Raw genomic sequence first — 24,864 nt, 5'->3', positions numbered from 1 at the left:
GGAAGGGGTCAACAATATTGTGGGACATGTTATAGGGGGGCCGATAACCCCTAAACACAAGGTCATACTGTTGGGAATTATGGATGCATTGAGGGGATCCCATGCTCATGCATCACGCTCATTCATCACTAAGCCATACCTGGTGGAATAGAGAGACTTGGCCAGGCATTGGAGGGACAGGCCCCTCCTCCCTTTGCATCAATGGATTAGGGGTATGGACCAGTGTGCAATAATGATAAAAACGAGTGTACAGGGCTTGAGGTGTTCCAAAGAAACATGAAAAGATATGGGTGCTCTGTACTCAATCTGCTGGGAACCTATACTAACTGCGAACCTGTTACGAGAAGAGAGACTAACTTTATTGTTCCTGTGTTACAGAATGGGGCTGATTACATAACCATTAATATGATTATTTTGACTGTACTGATTAACTGGCACAAATTATTTGATATGGTTTATTTTTGCATCTAAAACAATAAAAGATGTTAAAAAAAATTATGATCAAGCTAGATGGCAACCAAACTCATATCTGTCTGACTGTATTGCAAATTAAATGATAACCCTCTGAATAATTTTGGTGACCCAACTGCATAGGTATGCTAACTCTGTTGAGTCATTGTTCCATTGCATTACTCGCACAAGATCATCAACGGTACAGTTGGATCTCAGCAGGACTCCTGCAGCATAATATATACTGAGCTGCCACACAAGGGCCGCTCCCAGATTGACACAATATTAAACCATACCCCATAGCTCATATTTAGATTAATGGGGTTCAACTAAAAAAATTTGATCTGAAAGAAAGCACACCGAACATGACCTAATGCACTTCCAGACTCCTGGCTAGCTAGGCAGTTTTCTCCCAATCCTAGCAACTATCATGATGCTTGCATTTAACTACCTGCCACCTTGACTTGAATTTACTAGGAATGCAGCCATCAATATAGAGAATGCTTAATTGGAGATCCTGCACCCCTATTATATAATATCCTTCCAACTCAGCTGATACCACATGTTGATGTAGAGAGAGGACTTGACAGGGACTCGCTTATTGAGGTGTTAATGGCTCACACTGCACAAACCTTTGTTTGTCTTGCTTACTCTGGCATGCGCTAGACAAGAATCAAACATTGAATAACTAACCCATCCTCTGTGATATTCATGAACTCCTGCTGAACTTCTTGTAGTCAAGCTGATACTCCTCCATCTGGCTCTAATGATTCCAGTGCCAGGCCAACCTCGATTTTTGCTTCTCCATCTTTCCCTTTTCTCTCTCCGTATTTATCTTCACCTGTTAAACCAATCTTTTCTTTAGAGTCCTTAGTTTGCTACCAGAATCCCCCACCCCTCGAGGTGTTGCTGCTGGCTTCCTAGTAACACTTTATCTGTTTTGGGTAGCAACTGTGTCCAAAGCAAGGCTACTTCATCAGATCTGTTTTTATTTTCCACCCAAGTCATTTTTCCCCTGGTGAATTAGGACTGCCTCCTAGCATGACTATTTGTCCTACAGTTTTCACAATGTGGATATTAACTGACCCCACCACATTTTTCCCAAGCCATACCATTACATCGCCACTCTATAAAAGTTCAGCCTATTTGTTGCCCATAGCACTACCTCCCTGCTTGGAACTTGGCCCATATCACGATATAATAGTTGCAAATTCAATTCTTTTTCCCCCCTTAAGACGCCTCCCTATTGATCCTGATAATAGAAAAAGCACCAGCAATGATCTCCCATGTGGCTGCTCACAACCTCATCCACAAGCACTCCTCGATCTGCCCTACTTCTTCAACTCTCCTTCCTCAAGACTCAATCTAAACTCCTTGGTGGCTACCCCATCCAAAAGGAATGGTGCTAAATCGCTTAGAATCTTACCTGCCCTTGCTCCGACATATCCTCAACACACCAGCACCTATCTGGCCGTCACTCGCTTACCATTTTCATAAGCAAACAGGAGGCACTTCCTAGCCTTCTTTGCTGCAGAAAATTCTCCATGATTTCCAGTTCGCATATTGCTCTCACTCCTGTTGCTCCTATCCTCATTTTGATCCCCGCTGCCTTGTGATTCATTTTGCTTTTCTTTACCCAGATTCGTATGTCATCCTGTTTAAACTGCACCTCCTCCCCGTGCAACCTGCATACTCCTTTGTCCTCACCACCTCGGGTGAAACTCCAAGTTGGATGTGCATGCAATTCTCGCCTGAGTCACTGTACCCTGCAAAATGTCCACTATAATTGTCTTCTAGCATCCTTCCCTTTCTCACTGACCCACCCCTTACTTATTCTCCTTACCAGTTCTTTGCTCTCTCCTCTGCTCTCTCTGTGCGTGTATCTCCAGGTGCTCTTCCCATAAAATGCTATCCCTCCCAACTTCCAATATTGTTATGGGAGCCATCCCATACTCTGTGCAGCCCATCAAAGGTTTTTTGTTTTTTAAACTTTATTTAGCATGTTATTAAAGTCAAAAGCAATGCACTGAGTTCATCCAAGTATCAACACAAGTACAATTACAGGTTGTAAGTGACATTTTCTCTCAAGCACAGTTGAGGACTCGAAATGTGATGTACAATGCAATTAGTTATTGCATAACCCATCTCAGGCGTCCCGCTACTTCTCCTATCCCTCAACACACCGAGGACAAACCTCCCCATCTACACACCCTAAAGCAGAATGAGATCCTAGCTCCACAAACCGTATAATATATAAGCATTGTTGTTGGTGCGCATCCTTAACCATTTTAGCCCACACCTGTTGGGACTATACCCTGTTTCTGTTGAGTGGAGGGGTCTTGTTGCTGTGCAGCTAGGAAGGCTCTGAAGGGGCCCTATATATCTTTAGGTCTTGAGGAGGGAGGGTTTGTATTGGCATATAACTCACTTTTCATAGAGCAGGATGCCAAACTGTGGAGCCAACCCTTTATCGTAGGTATACGCCTGCTGCCCCAGTGTATGGCAATTTCTCTTTTAGCCAACAATAAACAAATTGTAACAAATCTGCGAACTTTATGTGAAAATTGGAGGACATAGCCTAAAAGGGCAATTTCTAGCAAGGGGTCCATCGGCACCTTTATCATACTGCTTATTGTCTTGTGTATTTCTGCCCAAAAAGTATGTATGTTTGGGCATGTCAAGGCAAGATGCAAAGTGGTCGTGCGGGGAGTTGCATCTCTGACAACAGTGTGACCTAGAGGGATCTATCCTATGTGTTCTAGATGGAGTAACGTACATCCTTCGTAAAAAATTTAAAGTGGATCAATTTATGACGACTATTAATGGAAACCGTTTTCGTATCTGCAGAGCAGGCCGCCACTGTTCATCCATTATTGCGTTAGCCAAAGCTGCCTCCCAAGCACTGCATATCTTGTCATCGTTAACTGGGATGATGTCGGCACACGCCCTGTGGAGCTGGGATATAAGATGGACCCCCCTGCTACTACTACCTATTACTATCATGAGTGGGGGGGGGGGAAAGATGCAGGTTCTAATGGATAACCTGGGAGCCTTGCCCGCAATACCGAGTGTAATCTCATTAGAACAAATCTATCCATGAATGTAACGTTGGGGAATAAAGACTCATCATCTGGATCAAAAATGTGGCCTGCGGGATATAAATGGCAAATTTTAGCGATGTTAAATTTAGTACAAGCCTCATGCACCAGCTTCTCGCCAGTGATAGGTAACCATTTGATGTTAGGGGGTCGGGAGGGCAGAGTAGTACAGCGATGGTGAGTTCGTAATTCGTCCCAACCTAGCCCAAGCCCAGATGGTAGTTGAAACCAGTTGAATATCTTTGGGGTCTTTGGGGATTCCAAGGGGCAGTACGGTTGCTAAGGTGTCCGGCAGAAAAAAATCTGATTCCGGACGCAGGAACGGAATCCTAGCGTCTGGATGGTACCATGCTTGTGCAAAATTGCATTGTGCTGCCAAATAATACAGTTGCAAATCAGGGACTCCCTACCCTCCTCTATTGCAGGGAAGTGTCAGGATCTGCCAGCATACACTGGCACTCCTGTTACCCCACACTAATTTAATTAAGTGAGAGCTAAGAGCAGTAAAAAACCTGTTAGTGAGTGGGATTGGGATGTTCTGAAATAGATATAAAAATTTTGGAAGCACATTCATCATAAGGGTCACCCGCCCTGCCATGGGGAGTGAAAGCTTAAGCCATGTGTCTATTTGCGCTTCTAATTTGGAAATTGACACCTCATAGTTATGACAAATAATCTGATCAGTCTTAAGATGTATATGTACATCCAGATATTTCACTGAGTCTGAGCACCACTCCAACAGGAACTCTAAATCCCACTTGACTGTGCTAACCGTGGGAGGAAAAATCATCGATTTATGCCAATTTATTCCCAGTCCGGAAAAAGTACCAAAGCGTAGTATTTCCCGGATAATGGGATCCAAATTTACCTGAGGGTCACGGACATACAGTATTGTGTCTTCTGCATATAATGAAACTAGCAGCGGGCCTGTGGTGAATTGTAAACCTCTGTGTAGGTGCTTCTCCTGAAAATGCCTTATCAAGGGGTCCATTGCCAATATAAATAACAAAGGCGGTAGCGGGCAGCTCTGCCTCGTGCCCCGCGATAGGGAGAAAGGTGCCGATAATGTACCATTCAGCCGAATCCTAGCAGTGGGTTGACTGTATAACAGGGCTGTAGTGGCAATGAACCCATGTGACATCCCCATTCGCTGCAATATGGACCAAAAAAGGGCCATTCAAGGGAGTCAAATGTTTTTTCGGTGTCTAGGATGATTGCTGCGGCGTGGGTGTCCATGTTTATTCTATGTAGGGTATTCAACAATGTGCGGAGGTTGAGGGCAGTTGAGCGATGAGGAACAAAACCAGATTGAGCCGGGGAGATTATAGACTCCATTAGTAGGGAGATTATAGACTCCATTAGTAGGGAGAGACGACATGCAAAAGCCTTGGCAAGGATTTTGTAATCGATGTTTAGGAGCGACCGGGGTTGGTATGAGCCACACAATAGGGGATCCTTTCTGGGCTTGGGGAGCAGTATTATAACCGCTTCATGGAGAGTGGGTGGTAGAACCTGTCTCTCCAGCGCTTCGGCATATACCTCCAACAGGTGATCTTTATATGCCTTGTAGAATTCGCCCATGAAACCGTCGAGGCCAGGGGAAGTGGAGGAGTTTAGGGCAGAAATGGCCTCATCAATGCTGTCTTCCGAGATGGGCTCCACCAGTAAATCTTGCATGAATCTCTCCAGATGTACCAATGCGATCTCTGACAGAAAAGTCTCCTGGTCAGCTCGGTTCTGCCCCAGCCTAGTGGTGTACAATGTTTTAAAATAAGAGCGGAATTTCCTCTGGGAATTTCCAGTGGGTCTTTGATTTGCTGACCTGACGCTGTTTGTAGCTCAGTAATGTACACCTTATGTGTGAGGGGGTCTTATCATCTGAGCCAATACCCGCCCAGGGTGGTCCTCCTCTCCGTATACCTTGGCGTTATGGTATTTCCCCATAAGGATTTCACTCTCTGCAGTGTTTCCGTATTCCAAGAGAAGAGCAAAGCTGTTTGTCTAGTCCTGGGTCTGACGCCAATGACTGCCTAGCGTCTAGGGTTCCAAGCTCTTTTTCCAAGTGGGCAAGAGTACCGGGCAAGTCCTGCAGCACTCTCTGCTCTTGGAGATGCATACGCCTCTCATGTATGCCTTTAAAGCCCTCCGACAACATTGCTTCGGAATGCACTGCCTCAAAGTTTATGGTAAAGTACTCCTCAGTCGCCTCTCAGAGTTCCTGCCTGTACTCCTCATCTTCCAACGCAGATTGCGGAAACACCACTGTCTCTCGAAACCCTCGGGGTGAGAGACCCTCAATGACAATAGAACGGGGGAGTGGTCAGAGTAAGTCCTGGGAAGCGTCTGGAGCCCATGAAATCAACTGGAAATCTCTGGGTCGTCAGCCAGTAGTAAATCCTTCTCCATGTGTTATGGGGGCTAGTATAATGTGTATAGGTGGTGTGACCTGGATAACGTGTACGACCCAAGTCCAGCAGGGAGAACTGTTCGCACTGGGACTCTAAGGCCCTACGCGCTCGGGGTTTGGGGTCCGGGGCAGTCGAGATGCTGTCTACAGTCCGGTTAAGGGCAATGTTAAAATCGCCCCCTAACAACAGGGGCATGGGGCCAAACTGCATTAATTTAGAGAGTGATGAATAATAAAAATCAGGGGAATCTACATTGGGGCCATAGACACATATCAACGCAACCCTGTGACTCATTAGTGTACGCTTAACAATCATATACCTACCCTCTGCAACTAAAAGGGATACTCTTGTGTACAAGAATGGCTGTGCCCCTAGCATAATTACTGTAATTCGCAAAATATCCATTCGGTCCCCAATTTGTGGCGAAATGTGCCAGATCGCTGGTGGGAAGATGATTCTCCTGTAAGAAGGCTATGGCGACCATGTGCCTGAGTAAATAATGGACTACCTGTCTCCTTTTGCGAGTATTATTCAAGCCCCGGACATTCCATGTAGCCAAGGTCACGCTCGAGGGGCCAGAGTTGTAACCTAACTGTGCCATGGTGTCGACGTAAGATGGAGCATAGTGAATAATAAATGTGCGTACTTGCCAGATTTTTACAAATCTGCAATTGTCTCAGTGCAAAGCAACAATAACCAATTCCCTCCCGCCGCCCCCCACCCAGCCTTCCCGCCCTTCCAGAGAGGCAATACCAATTTTATCAAAGCAGTGTATGGTACCAATAGTACCCTCAACATAGTGAAAAGCAAACAATTAGGGTACATTTTGTTTCCACAGAGCTATCACAAGGTGAACACCAAAAGGGGGGGCGATCACGCTCCTACGGCCTAGTGACATATATAGAATATTGTGTACAATTAACCAAACAAATCCCAATATAAATGATGAGTTATCAAATGCGCGGCCTATATACGCAAAAGGAAGAGTCAGCTAGTCAGCCGGGACCAGAACCAGAGAACAGTTCCATGCCTGCGTCTGAACCACTGTGCGGGGGGAAAGCTTGTCCTTCGCCACAGATCGTTTGTTGTTGAGTTTGTAAGTATGGCAAAACTCCTATACTTCTGTAGGATTTTCAAAGATACGGGCCCTTCCGTTGATCTCTACCTGCAACCTAGCAGGGTATAGCATACCGTACTTCAGTCCAAGGTTCCTGGGCGTTGCTTTGACTCCAAAATATTTTCTTCTGTCATCCTGGGCCATTACAGTAAAGTCAGGGTATAGCTAAACTTTGGAGCCCTGCCAAATGGTTTCGCCACGCTCACCCGCCAGGCGCAGCAGCGTATCTTTGTCTCTGAAGTTCATTACTCGGGCGATGATGGGTCTAGGCAGACATCCCGGGTTAGGTCTGGGGCCAAGTGACCTATGGGCGCGCTCTACCACAAATCCCGGGCGTGAGGGAGTCTCTACCAAACACGTCAATCAGTATCGTCTCCACCATGGTGTCCATGCGTCCAGCAGTTGTAGATTCGGGAACGCCTAAAATGCGGATGTTCTTGCGGCGACAACGCGCCTCCAAATCTTCATTCTTGATTGCGACATCTTTGAGGATACGCACAATGTGGTCAAGCCTTTTCAGGAATTGCGCCATCCCATCCTCCAGATCCGACGTGCGGGATTCCACTACATCAAGGCGCCTGTCATGCACCTGGATCTTTGAACCTAGTTCCGCCATGTGTTTGTCTAATGTGTCGAAGCGTACATCCAGCGCTTTGAATCCTGCCCTCATTTCCTGTAGTAGTGGGCCCAACTGGTTAGTGTTGTCCTCCGGTATGGAGGATGATTGCCCACCTGCCGCCATGTCACTGGGGAGGTCACTGGTGGTCTCCGCAACTTTTTCAAAGGGGAGTAGGCGCTGCTTGGGGTCTTTGCGGCCCATTCGGCGGCAGCGCAGGAGAACAAGAAGAGGATCTGCAGATCAAGGCTTCTGGTTGCGACACTGAAGGAGTGCAACAAATGGTGAGCTTGCGGACCAGGTAACTGCAGGGTGACTTAGTCCAGCACCGCGTAGACTTCCGACAGGTGTGTAGGTCAAGGCTATGTCTAGGGGGTTGTACAGTGGAGAGCAGAATCAACAGTCAGCCCTGTTATGGCCCGGTAGGAGAAACTGCGCAGTGGCGCAATGGAGCCACACCTGGATAAATGATTCGTGGACAGGTCTCGCTGACTCGCCTGTGGTGGTGCTGTGTCTTGCAAACGGGAGCTGCGCAGGGCCCCTGTTGATGTACTCCAGGCAAGGGGGGCGCGTGAGGATGGTTTTTAGGCCGGGGGAGGGAGGAGTGGGGGCGATGTGGGCCATCTCCAGGCGCCGGCACACAGTGATGAATGGGCCCCAAGATCGCCGGCCCAGATGAAATACCAGAGGCCGCGGATGAGGTCTGAACTGGGATGTGCGCGCAGGCCCTGTCCCTGCACGCACCGGTCCGCGCGTCTATGGGGGGGGACACAGTGCTTATCGCCGGGAGGCCAAACGGACCTTCACAGGTGTGCAATCTCGCAGCGGCCCGGAGCGCGACTCGCAATTCACCGCACCGCCCCTGTCCGGGATCAACACTGCTCTCCTACTCCGCTTCTGCTCTCTCTCCCCGATGCCTTAACCCTGCCGCCATCTTGTGCTCCGCTACGGCTTTCCGCAATGCCGATTCCACTCGCTCTGCTGCTCACAGATACATCAGACCGCTGTCGCTGATGACTGGATGTCTCCGCTTCATGTCCTGGGCTGCTGCATGATTTTTGGCCGCATTGGAGTCGGGGAAAGGGCTGCGATGTCACGGCGGCTGGGAGAGATTCAACGCCGTGCGACCATCTTGATCCACGGCTTAACCACGCCCCTAGCCCATCAGAAAGTTACTCCTTTCCTTCTTCCTGCTTTCCATTCCACTCTTGCTGCTGCCCCACTGTGGACACCTGCTTGTAGGAATACCCTCCTTTCTTGGTGGTAGGAAGTCCCCATTGATGCTGTTAGTGGCTTCTCAGTCAGCTACCATGCCTTTACTACCCCATCCAGGGCAGCACTGCCATTGCTGTCTTCTCTACTTCTGGCACCAGGCCATAGAAACTCTCCCACTGTGAATAAGGTAAAGCATTAACCAATTTGTTGTTAAGTCCTGAAATGTGTCCTGCCTGAAACAAGATGTTTAAATGGATGCTCCGCAACACCAGCTCCTTCAGCAAGCACAGTTTTTCTTGCCATTTGTAGAAAACCTGTTAAGGACCTGAACCACCCCTTGACCTTTTTGGTAGCCCCTGACCGTATTGATGGTGTGCGCCGCTCTCTCTCTCCCCCACTCCCACCTAGCTCTCTGCTAACTGGGACTGCGTTCGAGTTCCCACAGCCGCCAGTTCGGTCCCACTGCCTGGAGGTTCGCCTGCTTGGGCTTCAGGCTCTTTCATTCGTGGTCAGTTGGTTTATTTAGATCCTTGCTTAGTGGGTTGATTTTGCTGTGTTTGTTTTGTTTTGCTAGGCTCGTCTCGTTTTCCTGTGTTTAATATTGTTTGCTATTACCTGATCCCCCTTCCGCAATTTCTTTCCAGCCCCCTTTGCTGTTCCCACTACTCGCACTCCTGCTTCCTTCACAGCCCATCCCACCTACACTGATGGATGCCAGGCTAAAGGCGTGCGTAAGGCAAGCCCATCTGCGCCTGGAACGCTCCCAGCACCAGGACCCCTAGCCCCACCTTCCAATACACTGCAGAGGAGCTCCTGAACCTGGATACTGAAACTCCAGCTGCTTCACTGCGCCACAATCTACCAAAGGACCCTTGCACTGCCTACATTGCCTATTGTCTTGCAACACAGCCTCTGCTGCGCCTTTTTCACTCAGAAGACCACGTACAGCCCAGAACCACTCCAATGCATCCTGATCAACACCAGCTCCCTCATTCAAACATGCCACAGAAATCTTGGACACCGTCACTACTCCCTCCCCGGACATTGCCTTCATCACCGAAACTTGGCTCAACCCCTTCTCGAACCCCAACATCGCTACCGCCACTCCAAACGGCTACAAGATGATACACCAAGACCACATCGACAAACACGGCGGGGGCATCGCCATCATCTTCAAGGAAACCATTGAAAGCACAGTCAACCAACAAGGACCCAACGCCTGTATGGAACACCTCAACTTCCAACTACAAACAGACGCTAAGACCACAATAGGAGCACCCTTGCCTACAGACCCCCACGACCCTGAACACCCTTCTGGGATACCATCTCAAACCCCATTGCCCTCCCTTGCAATAGATTTGCTCCATGGCAATGACTCTGATCGACCTCAATTTCCACGACTACGACCCAACAACACCAACTCTGCCACTCTCCTTGAAAACCTCAACATCCGCTTCACCCAACTGGACACTGAACCCACGCACAAAGCCGGACACACACTGGATACCATATTCACCTCTAGTGACAAAATCAAATTCACCCATATCACAGTTCTCACCTGGACTGATCACGCCATAGTTTACGTTACCATCTCTGACACCCAGTGCCCCACTGCCAAGCACCACCGCACCCCCCTCCTCAGCTGCGGCAAGGTAAGCGAGACTCTATAGCCACAAGCCCTCTGCACCACACAACCCGAAAATTTAGCAAAGCTCGACCAGGCTGCCCAGAACTTCTACTCCTGGATCAACAGATGTTCCAGCAGAGGAGCTCCACTTAAACTAGCAAAAACCAACAAAATCTTGAAACACGCCAGCTGGTATTCCCCAGAGCTCAGAACGACCAAGCTCAACTGCTACAGACTCGAGAGAACTGCTAGCGCACCATCAAGGACCCCTCAGACAGAGCCACCCACAAAGCAGCCCTCAGCAACTACCACCTGTGCATATGAGGCAACCATCCAAAGAACGTAAAAGAATACTCCAACCCGACGGCCACAGATAACACCATCCATCCCTCTCAAGAGCTATACGACTCTCTCTCAGATTACTTCCACAGCAAGATTGCCATCATGAACAACTTCGACACCCAACCCTACACCCTCAGCCTCGACAACCTCGACCAACCAGCGACTGCCAGCCGATGATCGTTAACCACCTCGGGTCCATTCACTACCTAAACCACCTCAGCCATCATGTTGTCCGTCCACTTGGGGTGTGGGGGCAATGACCCTTGCCCCAACCAGCTCTTGAACCTCAAAGTCAACCCAATCAGCGCAGAACTCAGCAGCATCCTCAACACCTCCAGCTCCGCAGCAACCTTCCCAGACCTATAAAAACATGTAGCAGTCAGACCTCTCCTAAAGAAGCCCTCTGACGACCACCATCAATCTAAAAAACTACAGACTGAACTCCCTGCTCCCCCATGAACCTAAGTACTCGAAAGCCATCAATCAACAGCTCAGAGAATACCTGTATCAAAATCCTACTTGATGCCTCACACTCACGGTTCCTTGCCAACCACAGCACTGATCACCTCCACAGACATGACTTCAGGATTTTTCTCGATCGTGGAAAAACTGTGACCCTGATGGTATTCGACCTCTGCTGCGTTCAACACTTTCTCCCACCACACCATCATTGACAGACTCCACAACATCAGCATACAACCGAACCAAGTGGATCACTCCTTTCCTTTTAAGGGCGCACTCGGAGCATCTGACTGCCCCCCCTTAACCTCCGCACCCAAGAACATAATTTGTGGCGTACCTCAAGGCTCATCCCTAAGCCCTACCCTGTTCAACATCTACGTGACCCCCCTCGCAGACATCACCAGATCCCTCTGACTCAAAATAATCTCCTACGCTGACGACACTTAACTAATCCTCTCGCTCACCAATGACTCCTCCAACGCCAAAACCAACTTCTGCAGCATGATGACGAAATGTCAAAATGGATGAGACGGCTGCCTCAAACTCAACTCTGACAAAACAGATGTACTGATCTTCGGAAGAAACCTCCGTTTAGGACCACAGCTCGTGGCCGGAAGAACTCGCACACCATGCATGCAACCATGGCATCTTCCTTGACAGCCAACTTACCATAAAATGACAGGTCAATGTAATCTCCTCCTCCTGCTTCCATACTCTCCACACACTACGCAGACCCTTCAGATGGGTCTCCATCACAACAGAAAGACCATCACGCAAGTCCTTGTCACTGGTCGTCTTGACTATGGCAACGCTCTGTACACCAGAATCTCCACCCAGATCCTCAAAATACTTCATACAAAGCACGGCAGCCAAACTCTCCTGGACCTCCTCAAACAGACATGCATCAACCCTCACCTCAGACCTCCACTGGCTCTCCATTCATTAGAGATGCCAGTTCGAGCTCCTCACACATGCATACAGAGCTCTTCAGGGTTAAGGACCATCATACATTAGCCATCCACTGAAATTCCACCTACTCACCAGCCACCTGCGCTCCGTCTCTCTCGTCCTCGCACACACCCGGGGCTGCTCCTTTACCTCTATTGCTGCTGATCCAGCGCTCCTAATGAAAAACTGTCTCACCAACGTTACGTATCTCCACAATACTCACCATTAATCATGAATTACTTACTAAGGCCCATAAACTAACGAGACAATTTTTGAGCGACTGAATCATGTGACCTAATTAATCAGATCTATTCACAAACTATTTACAAATTTATATTCAACTGCAGTTTATCATTTCTTATCATGGATATAAACATATGTCATTTAATTAAGTCACTTAAGGCGACGGATTAACTAATGGTAACTAGACCATGTATAAACAAGACCAGCTTGTCATTTCAGATCTAATTTTTATTAACTGTATTATTCAAAGAAAGAGCATTTTATTAAGAATCTTTTTTTATTAGCAAAATGAAAGCAACATTTTATTAAGGATAAGATTTATTAGACTGACACTTCAAAGGCAAATCAATCAACATGAATTAAAGCAAAATAAAGTTTCCATTCCCTAAATTCTAACACCCTGTCTAAACTCGCTTCACCTAGAAAGAGTAATCTCTAAAGACTGCTGTCCTTACGTGCGCCAAAGAGTCCAACAGCATGTCACGCCTTTCAGGAATCAGGAAACAAGAGCATCCCCTCTTGCCCATGGGGCTAAGTTTTATACCTTTCTAACTAGCTAATCATCTCAAAATTGTACATTTTTCTTTGCCATCCAGAGTTCCCATTGGCTGTCTTATGTCAGACCATAATGTGTCATCACTGTTTTCAAACCAAGAACGGGCTCATCTTTAGCCCTATTGTCCTTTGCCTTCGTGTCATTTCGCTTCCTCGAAAATGTAACATTTCACTTGAGGTAGAGTTTATGACTTCCTTGCCTTGGCAATCTTGCCGCTTCCTGTCCTTGAATCCTTCTCTCCAGGAGCACGTTTAGCACAACTTATTAAACTGTATTTTTCGGACAAAATTGTCAACATGGTTAAAGTTTCCACTTCTGTGCAAGGCTCCTTTCTGAACAGGATTCGAAACGCCATCTTTTTGCAGGTCTAAGGCCTCTCTCGGAAACTATTATTTAAACAAGCACAAAACATTAATTAATTAGAGAATTAAGACCCATTCTGTTACCCACCCCTTTGCTAATTATTAACCCATTAATTTATGTTACCTAGCTGAGCACACAGAGCAGCATTTATATCGACCTTCTTCTTTTAGGCCACAAGGATTCTTCACGAGCTTTTGCCACAGAAAAGACATAACATAACATAAGCACACAAATAAGCACATGCCATTAATTAAACAGCCGCATTCAATACTGACAAAGACAATAGACAAGGTTAGTTCATTATTTTTCACACACTTGCAATTGCAACATAGAGCATATAAATTAGTCCCACATGTTTTCCTGAATGTATGCATTTTTAAAACTAAGTTGGTTAATGATTTCAGCACATGCTTATTAATACAGTTACATTGGTTATGAAAGTTTAACTTTGCGAGTTTGAACAACATTTTATTCATCACCTCGCTCCATCACTGCCAAGAACTGGATTGACCTGCCCCTCCACCTCTGAACGGCACCCTCCCTGGCGGGCTTCAGAAAGAAACTCAAGACCTTGCTTTTTGACTGAGACATGGCACCCTCAGTGCCCAGATACCCTTAGGGGTGACCGTGATGCTGTATACAAATACTATTTGATTGATTGATTTACTGCTTGCTACACAAGTGACCTTTCTGTTTTGCAGCTCCTTCCCCACACCATTACCACCTGTACCACCGAAAACCATTCTTGAAAGGCGCTGTTGTACCTCCTTCTCTTCTATTTCTCCAGCCACCCCTCCCCTTGAGTATGGGATGCTGAATTGCTCCATAAAGCCTGTCAACCCTTTTCCTGCACCCCCTCCTTGCTATCTCCTCTTCCACCGTGTTTTTTCCTTTGGCCCCCAGAGCAGTGTAACACTGGGTGTTGCCCCCATATTTTGAACTGTTGTGTCTACGCTTTCAGGGGTACTGATAGCATGCCCCTCTCTTTTAGAGTTTCAACAGGTTGTATATGGCTTGGTCTCCATGCTGGACACCCCGAAAATGGCAAAAGTGGGATCCGTAGGAACGCTGGCTGTATGCTTTGTTGGTAATGGTCGCGTGGGCGTCATGAACTACAGCCACAGTTTTTCCACTTCTCTCCATGACTTTGAAGGATTCCCACTCCTACATGACCTAATTTCCTCTTTGTAGTGTAACCATGCCAATCTGCAAAGTTAATACTGGCCATTCATGTCACATCTAGGTACTTAAATAATCTTAGTCTACCCTTGGATGTCTGTTCACAAATGAGGTTGGCATAAATCATGAATGCTGCTGTCCACATGTGTATATATTAGTTGCCACTCTAGGGCGCTTGGCCAACTCCTCAGTCTTCCTTCTTTACACTTAGGTTTCCTGTGCTCAAACTTGAAAATATTTATATATTTGTTAGTTCCAGTCTTCTCCTTCATGCTCAAAAAGTAAGTATCACCTAGTGCATCTGCCACACCTAAATATGGCAGCTTTACCACCTAGTCCTCTTCTTAATTCTCTTGTTCTGTCCCTTCCTGCACTGTTTCTCCCACCAGCATTCGTCACTCTGGCACTTGCTGTCTTCTTCAAATCATTGGTCGTCCATCTGTTCTGTTCTTATGACGCTCTGCCACTGACTTCTGTGCCTCTGCCTTCCATCTCCATGACGCTTACCTGCTTCTTCCTGCTGGTCGTTTCATGGCTTGATCTGCCCCAGTCTTCTGACCTCTCTTCTTCCGGTATGTTTTCCAGTACTCGTGTAATACCCTCTGAACCTGTGCAAAGTGCTCCCTCTCATACCTTCTTCCTTCTCCACTTGCCTGGCACACCTCCCGTTTGCCGCTGCTCCAGACTGTCATCCACTCTCTAGGCATCTGACAGCACCCTTAAACTTGCTCTTTGGCTTGTCTGTCTTGTGGTTTGGTGTTGGCTCCTGAATTTGCTTGTCTTTTCCCTGGCCAAAATTCTCTTCCTTGAGCCATCCATAGATGACTGTTACAACTTCCGTGGCACCACAGACTTCCTACAATGTGGACTTGCATAGACTGCCATCCTGTATCTCACTAGCTTATCAGGCTGTTATTGTGATCACTCCTGGCACCTCTGGCTTGCATCTGATGATGAACTCTAGACTCCCTCTCTCCTTGCACCTTCTAAACTTGCTAGCCCTTCCTCTTCAAAACTGTTTTTTCCACCCTATTCCTAACCCATATTCTTCACGCACACTCATTCAGTCTCAGTGTGAATGAGACTTCCTTACAACAAGCCCATGTTCCTCTTTACCAGGCTCCTGTGCACCACCACTGCTGTTAATTTCAGGGTAATATCATAGGCTGATGCCCCTACAGCTTCACTCCTTATCTGCTCCTGTCCTGGGGTCCTCTGTGTCTTTGATCTTTTTGAGATAAGGGGCACCTTCTTCACCTCTGCCCTCTTTGCAGTCTTCAAAACAGCTGCCCACTGTCAATCACCTATATCCCAAGCAGTGGGGTAGATCGCACATGTAATTCTACCCCTTTGGACTGGGATCCAGACCCTCCAGCATTGTTCTGGCCACACTCTGTTCTTGGGCTGCAGACAAGTCTTACTCCTTGTCCTTTTCCCAGGATTTCTACATGGCCACTGTGATTGAGGGGCCTGAGGATTTCTGCCCCCCACTGATGCATGGAGCCACCATCCAGAGTCCTTCCCACTAGTCTCTTGGTCCTTCAAGGGAGGTTGGCCAGTCTGTGGCCCTCAAGTTCATTTCAATTTTCAGCATCTCTAAATGCTTTGTGATTGTGATGTGCATAGTGTTGGCAGTCCTGCAGATTACTAGTGCAGCTCTGTACTGAATTATTTCTATTCAGAGTTGTATTTGACAACTTTCACTGTCTTCCTTTCAGTTAATGCTACCTTATGAACTGTTGTTCTGACAGTTGCTATAGAAAATCTACAGCACTTGTCAGCTTTGATCTTTTAATTAGCCACCACAACTTGCTTGGCATTCAGAGGGCCTTTAAATCTGCCACTGACTAAGTCACTGATGTACATGGCTCCTGGGCGACACATCCTCAAAACCTTCCATGTAAGTGTTTAAGCACACAGGCAACCGCTGAATGTGTTTAGGAGCAGTGAAAAAAAGACTGTTTTAGAGCATCAAGAAGAAGATCTCTAGTAAAGATTCACTGAGGACACTTCCGATTTGTGAGTAAACCAGTAAGGAAAGCTTGGTTTTAGAGGAGCTTGGAGGATAATTTGTAAATGTGTGTACAGGCATAGTGGATAAACCTAAACATGTGTCTATACATTCCATGCGATTTATATGCAAGAATGTGGACGGAGTTCTTCTGTATATGGAGTGTATAGAAGTACTAAGGAGAATCGTATGCATCGATCGTCAATTGCTCATAGTACTATACAATTGTAACCCCGAAAGGAGACTACTTAGGCACTGGATCTGACAGAGACTTCTAGCCACAGATTTTTTACCTTAGAGTTATCCTCAAGCGTCAGACTAGATCTGGTAATGTTTTTCGTGAGCTGAACCTCTTTGTGCAGCAATAGGGGGCTTGTGGGGTGCCTATATAGGTGCCACTCCAGTGCACTGATGCCAGTTCTTTTCTTTCTGTGCCAGTGAGCAACGATCCGAAAAGAGCTAGCCCTAATCACTTTTTAATGGCCTTTCCTCTACTTCTGTTGATGGCTTTTAAGAAGTATCTCTCTTGATGTGGCAGAAACATCATCTAGGAAGCCCGGCTCTAAGCCCTGCGGCGCCTGTCATTCAACAGTGATGGACTCGCACCTTGTGTGCCTCTTGTGCCTCGAGCGCAACCATGACGTGAAGTCCTGCATCTACTGTCATGCGATGGCGCCGAAGCCCTTGAAGGAACAGTCCCTCAAGCTCGTCGCTGCTCGACGTTCTACGGTCTCTATACTGGCTGAGAGGAATGTCCCGGGAATGGTCACGGAGCCAAAGATCTCCGTCATACTGGAAGTTGTCCGGTCACTCAGGTAAGTCCAACTGCAAGAAGAAGATTGAGAAGTCAAAGAGATCTTTGACTTCACCTTATTCGTTGGCCGATGAGACGAAGTAGCATTGCCATTCGAGGCCTGGCTCCGCGGTTGAGCCGGCGCCTTGGCTGGCTCTGTGCTTCCCCGACTTTCTGGGAGCTGGAGCTACCCTTGCTCAACTCCAAGAGTTTTATGAGGCCATGTGCCTCATTATTTGAGTGCCTTAGGACCCCGTAGGTTTGGAAGGGGCCCTAAACTTTCCACAGCAGCAGCTCCAGTGCCATTCAGACCCCTTAGGTCCATGGATGGATTCAGACTGACTCGGGTTGTACCACATCGACTTTGCCAGGTGGCGGTCCTGATGCATATGCTCCCGGTGGCGCATTCCCCATTCTGATCCCCAACACAGAGATGGAGAGCGGCGTCTGATTCCGGCGCCAACTGGAGCCATGCCTTCCAGGCCTGAGCCCTATTTCTATAGGGAGGATTGAAGGGAGTCGCTGTTCCCTGAATTATACCAGCCTTTAGATCCACACAAGTACTGTTGTGAAAACTTGGTGAAGGCAAGTGGGCTGAACACTACTCCAGACATTAGCATGCTTTCTCCTACTTCCTTCGCTATGAAGGAGAGAGCGTCCTTGGCAGTGATGGAGAGGAGGGCGGCTGAGGTCCTGGACCTTAGCTTGTCCTCAGTGGCAGTCAAGATAAACTCCTTTACTAAGGTGCTTCCGCTGGGAGTAATACCATCAGAACTGTTTCTCCCATTTAATGAAGTGCTTACAGACGTCCTGCTTGGGAACTGGTCCAAGCCCTGCACAGGTGTTCCTGTGAACAGGACCATTGCCAGCCGCCTCCGCCCCGCCCCAGGGGACCCCCCATTTCCTCACACAACAACCTACCGCAGAGAGCTTGGTGGTCAAAGCCTCTACCTCCCATGTAAATCCTGGCGCTTTCCGTACTGCCTCACCGAATAGGGAATCCAAGAGGCTGGGTACCTTAGTCAAGAAGATGTTTTCTTCCACCAGCCTGGCAATGTGGTCTGTGAACACTGTGTGCCTTTTGTGCTGTTACTCCCATGCTCTGAGAATCAGTTGCGCAGATGCTGTCATGATTCTGGAGGAGGCTCAGGCCATACTCTCCCAGGCTGTTGCAGACATTATAGATGCAGCTAAGTTCACGATCAGATGCGGACTGCATAACCACCTTCTCGCTGGGCAGAGCGGCTTTCTCAACGGTGGCCTTATGGCGCCATGCCTCGCTGAGAACTGGCTTTCAGGGGATGTCCAAGCATCGCTTATGAACATGCTCTTTGATGGCTCCTGGCTCTTGAGAGATGAGGGTTATTCAGCGTAGGAGCGCTTTAAGGACAGCAGGGCTACGGCCAGGTCCTTGGGCCTTTCCATGGCCCCTCGCCATTCCCAATCCACCTATCACTACTTTTATGGCCAGGGAAGGGGCTTCCAGCCGCATCTATACACTTCCAGCCAGTGTTGCTTGCATGCTTCCCAGCCTTTGCATGTCTGAGGATGCGCTTCCAACAAACAGCAGCAAGAGGTCGGGCTAGTCCCTAGCCACCCCCTGGCAGCTGCAGTCTCCAAACCCTCATAGTCTGCCCTCCTACCATCATAGGCACCCAGTGGGAGGCACAATACACCATCACCTGCCTCACTTGAGGGCTATAACATTGGACCGATGGGGGTACTTCCTCCCCTTCGTGACCATCCCTTCACCCATGTCACCTGCTTGCAGTAGGCTGACTGAGGACTGTCTCTCCTTGCTCCGCCAGTAAGTGACAGCTCTCTTGGACAAGAGATCCATCAAGAGGGTCCACGAGCACTTTCCAGCACCCCTCAGGTGTTCACCATAGTAATGGCAGTGGTTGCAGCTCATCTGCAGAGATCCGGAGTGTCAATCTTCCCCTATTGTCACTGGCTGTTGAAGGTTGGCTTGCCACAAGTTGTCATCTCCCACCTCTAGACTACGGCGAACCTCCTGCAGTCACTGGGGTTCACTGTCAAGGTGGCAAAGTCACACCTGACTCCCACTCAGAAGCTCCCTTTCATCAGGGCAGTTCTGGAAACTATGCAGTTTCGGCCCTATCCTCCCAAACAGTGAGTCAAGTATATTCAGGTCGTGGCTTGAATATCTTGGACTCACCATTTGGGCACTTGATGCTGATGTTTTCATTCTCTATCCTGAATTTCGGTGAGACTGACTCTGAGGCTGTTGGGCCTCATGGCCTCCTGCATCCAGCTTGTGACACATGCCTGCTGGCATATGCGGGTTCTGCAATGGGACCTAAAGCCTCATGGGAATCTCTCCGACATGGTCCAGATCTCGGAGGGAACTGTGAAAGATCTGTACATCTAACAAACTGTAATTGGATCAGTGAGCCCGCCTTCAACAACACCCTCTCCCTTCCCCAAACTGATATGACAGAGGTGACTTCTGTGTCACTTCTGGGATGGGGCGTGCATCTGGGAGAGGTGGGGATCAGAAGCCTCTGGTCTCCGGTCAGATCTGGACTCCACATCAACTTGTGGAGCTCCAGGCGATCCGGCTGGCATTCAAAGCCTTTATACCCTCCATCAAGGAAAGATGTTTACCAACAACTCCACTGCCATGTGGTACTGCAACAGACTGGGCAGGAAGGGGTCAAGAGGCCGTGCATCTCTGAACATGGCTGGAATGTCAGGGCATATCCCTGTTGGTTCAACACCTGGTAGGCTCTCTGAACGCCAGGGTGGATTAACTCAGCCAAAGATGCCTGGCGGATCACGATTGGCGCCTCCATTCGAAGGTGGTACAAGGTCTCTTTCAACAGTGGGGAGAGCCTTGGTTAGATCTGTTCGCCACTGCTGATAATGTCAAATACCAGCAGTTCTCCATGCTGCAGTTTCCAAGGCGGCTTTCACTCGAAGAAGCTTCTCATCTCAAGTGGAGCTCAGACCTCGTTTATGCCTCCCCCCGCCCCCCCCCATACCAATCCTGCCCAGAGTTTTGAAGAAGATCAGGAACGACCGGGCCCAAGTTAGCCTTTTGGCGCCAGACTGGGCTCTGTGAGTTTGGTATCCCGAGCTGTTGAGCATGGCCATTGATTCGCCGATCAGGCTGCCCCTTCGGGAGAATCTTCTGTCGCAGGGGAAGGTTCTCTAACCAAACCTGTCAATGCTACACCTTCTTGCTTGGAGATTGAGTGGTGATAGTTGGCAGTTTCCAACGCTTCGCCCGATGTCTGCAAAGTTATCTTGGCAGTTAGACATCCCATCTCCAAAATGGTATACGCCTGCTGTTACGGCAGGAATGTGGTATGGTGTGCAGAAAAACAGGTTGCCCCCCTCCCCCCCTTTCTTCTCTTCTTTCTCAGGTTCTTCTTTTTATTCTTTCCCTTGCCTTGCAGGGCTCTGCTCTGGGCACATTAAAGGGCTAGTCTTTCTGCGGTTGCCTGACCAGTCATTTCTCTTTAAATCCCCTATTGTACATAATTCACAATTTTACAACATATATTTCATCCTTAATCATGCCTCAATGGGATCTTAATCTAGTCCTAACAGTCCTGATGTGGAATTGAGCCCTTTTATAACTGCCCTCCAAGACTCCTTACTATCAAGATGGCCTTCCTGGTGGCAATAACATCTGCCCGAATGGTCAGTGAGCTTCAGTCTTTGTCATCAAAGCCTCCATACCTGAACATTTACCCAGACAGGCTGATTCTTCGAACTAGAGCTTCTTGTGTGATGACATTCGTCACCCCCTTTCATGTAGGCCAGTTCATCAACCTGCCTACCTTTTACACTTTGCCACATCTCTAAAGAAAAGGAGCAACTTCACCGACTGGACCCAAAAAGAGTGTTGTCATTCTACCTTGACTGCAAAAGAGTTTCGGATGGATGACCAACTCTTTGTGGGGTATGTCGGAGCGAAGAAGACAAAGGCCATGAAGAAGCTGACTATCTTCCGGTGGATCATCTCTGCATTAAAATCTGCTACGCATTGACCAAGAAGCAACCCCCTGATAGCCTGCATTCTCATTCCATTCTGTGCTCATTAGCACGCAGAGTCCTGCTCTAGGACATGTGCCAGGCAGCAATGTGGGCCTCTCTGCACTCATTCACAAAGCGCTAATGCCTGGATAGTCCAGGTCTGTCTGGATGAGCTCTTTGCACGTTCGGTCTTGCAAGACTTTTTGGTGTGAAATTGTTTCGCAGACCCACCACTTTGGAGGTATTGCTTGGGTATCTATTCTAAATAATGGAATCTGTGGCTAGAAGTCTCTATCAGTTGAACTAGTTACTTATCTTCGGTAATGTCTTACCTGGTAGAGAGTCTATCTAGCTACAGATTCTTATTGACCCACCCACCCACACATCCATCCTTCCTGCTCTGCGAACTGATTTTTAGGGACTGGGCTTTTTCCTTTCAGGGCTATAGTTTTCCACACCAGTGGTCAGTGTTCTTGGCTCTGCCCTCCTGGCATCGAGAGTTGCGAATAGAAGTTGACATCAGCACGCTGGGGTAGCGCCTATAAAGGCACCGTGCACGCCATTTCTGCACAAACATCTAACGGCACACCAGGGTACTGCTAAAAAAAATATCCCGATCCAGTCTGACTACTGGAGATAATTCTAAGGTAAGGGATCTGCAGCTAGATAAGAGTCTGTACCAGATATTTTGTTACCGAAGGTAAGTAACTTGTTCTTCAACGTTTTTTTAATGTAATGGTATTAACATTAGTACTGTAGCTTCTGCTATTAGTATGGCAATGTAGAGGTTTTTTAAATCTGCGTGTCTTTTGTGTTCTGTTCTAGGATTATCATCAATCGGGTGTGTAAAGTTGTTTGGTTGTCTATCATTAGCAGTGAGTTTTTAAATGTCTAGTTTGGTAATGGCTTGTGTTGGACACTGTGAAAATCAAAAATAAGTTGATCTTACTTTTGAATTTTGTAATGTGTTGGTATAAATGGGTTATATGACTTTGTTTTGTGCTCAATGGTCCGCTGTTCACGATTTGGCCTATGCAGATTCCTTTCTACAGCCCACTAGCTAGTTTGGTAGGTAGCTATGATGCAATATTGTGCATATGTTTGAACTAACTTTATCTTAAAAGTTCTAAGACATGTATATACTGGTGGTAAAGTGAAGTTGAGTTAGCAGTGCTTTTCCACAAGTCATGATCATAGAATAATGAAAATTATAAATGACCAAATTAGCCACAATAGAAAAGCAGTATGCATCAGCATAACATTGCACATTTTATGAAATGAAACAGACACAAAAAACTAATTTATGAAAAAAAAAGAAACACACTCCTAGCTCCCTCCATGGCAGCCAACTCCAATATTACTGGACCAAGCTTGTCTAAAAATATAACCCTGCTAAGATACTATTGTACATCATGTATAAAAAGCACTATTCCATTGAATACGTTGATAAACGACTAGTGGGAAATATCTATGGATTGTGAAAATCCCTCTTGGCTAAAGATTTAAGCTCCTCTAATAGGAGGTCCCAAATTTGTGCAATTAGAGGTTTCTGAAGGCGCACCCTCTCCCTGTTTAAGTGTGTGCCCTACTTCTACTGAGGGAGGAGGTGGGTTTTTCCTTTGATAGTGGTAGTTCGTTTAGCCAGAAGAAAAGCAAAATCTATGATTCGAGTAGCGGCGTGATCAGTCTTAGGACGATGGAAGAGACCCAATATGACAGACTCCAGAGTGCTCACAACTTTCCGCCCAGTAACATGGGATTATATCTAACACTTGGCAACCAGTACACTGAAAGGGATGGCGCTTGACCACAGCTTATGCGCTAGGTCAGCATACAAAACACAGCAATTGGGGCATTGTGCCACAGTATTGGGATAAATGTTATGTAGACGTTGTGACATCAAGTAAGCTTTATTTAATACATTAAATAGAATGTACTTAAACAGCTCATTACAAGAGAGACATTTTGCTTGGGTATAAAAGGACTCTTTGCCATTGAGAGTCTTGCAAAGTCCTTGTTGTCGTTCTCTTATGTGCTATGTGATGTCACATGGTCAGGATAGGCCTGGTAAGAAACACCTTCATTTTACATACTCACGTTTCTTAAGTTGCCTTCTCTTTTACACATGATGACTACATTTGGCATACATTTGCATGCATGACCATGCAGGATAATGTTATCCGAATTGGCATTGATTACATTTCTACCTCGTAGGCACACTATCGCAACACCTTGAACATTCATACAAGGGATAAAGTTAACTGCACAAATGTCATCATTGTTATTGTGTGGAAGGCGACAACGTTATCCAACTGGAATAAACAATTGTGGCCTGACAGGGTTTGCGACGTGGCCCTATGGGTTCAGTTTGTTATATATACAGAACCACTTCCTTGTTTAGGGAGAGGAGCACTCCACTGACACTGTGGGGTCACTACATGCCAGAATTCCAGCTCAGCTGATTCATGCTTACCAAAACGAGGGATCACCGTCTCTACACCAAAACTGACAGCCTGATGACATTTACCCATAGGTAATGGGGAGTTAGACCACCCGGGCAGGGATTTGGCAGATCACCCACCCTAGGCAAGACTAGTTTAGGGAGTACTAGGCAGGAGTATGTTATCCACAGTTCTTATATGCCCGCATATATTCATTTTCTTAACACAATGGTGGCAATGTTAATCTTTTTCACTATTCTTTTAATCCTAATTACGCTAATCTCTTTCATGCTTCTGATTATCGCATCACACGTATTTTATAGAAGAATCACAATGCTTCAATAAATATTGAAAGGCCTTGCTGAGCACTTATTGTGTATTTCTTTGGGTATGCATAAGAGTCCAAACGAAAGGGTTCTAGATCTGTTACCATGATTTTCTTGGGGGTATCAAGGTTGTCATGTCATGAGGTCACACACACCTTTGTCACCTTGTAAGGTTAGGGGTGCAGATGGTCCACTGTGGGCTAGCTGGAATGTAGGCCAACGTATCCTGTTTGTGTGCACCGAATAAGTCTGGTACAATCCTTATGGTTATGTTGTCCAACAAACGCTCAGTTTTACCGGGGAGGTACAAGCCTTACAACAGTAATTTACTCTGGGAAAAGTCCCATAGTTGTACATAAACTTTATAAAGCCATTTTATTCGTTTTGCACCTTCTCCCATAGTTTGTAACGTCTGTATCCCTGGGAGTCAGAGGGTCTAAAACTGAAAACTGCTTGGAACACGCATTTAAAATGACCATAAAGGAGAAACTGATCTGTGGCGATGTTGTGCTCAGAATTGGGAAACTGACTCCAGTGAAGTTTAGAAACAAGTCTCTGATCATGGCAAATCCTAAATCGGACCAGAAACTAATATATTGTGAGCGTACCCAGCGAATGCATGTGAGTAGGCCTAGAAGGGGTGTGGCTGTTGCATAGAAGGACT

This window comes from Lissotriton vulgaris, chromosome 7, assembly GCF_964263255.1.
Source record: "Lissotriton vulgaris chromosome 7, aLisVul1.2, whole genome shotgun sequence".
NCBI classification, from domain to species: Eukaryota; Metazoa; Chordata; class Amphibia; order Caudata; family Salamandridae; genus Lissotriton; species Lissotriton vulgaris.
The sequence above is the reverse complement of the archived record's forward strand: the minus strand, read 5'-3'. Positions refer to the sequence as shown.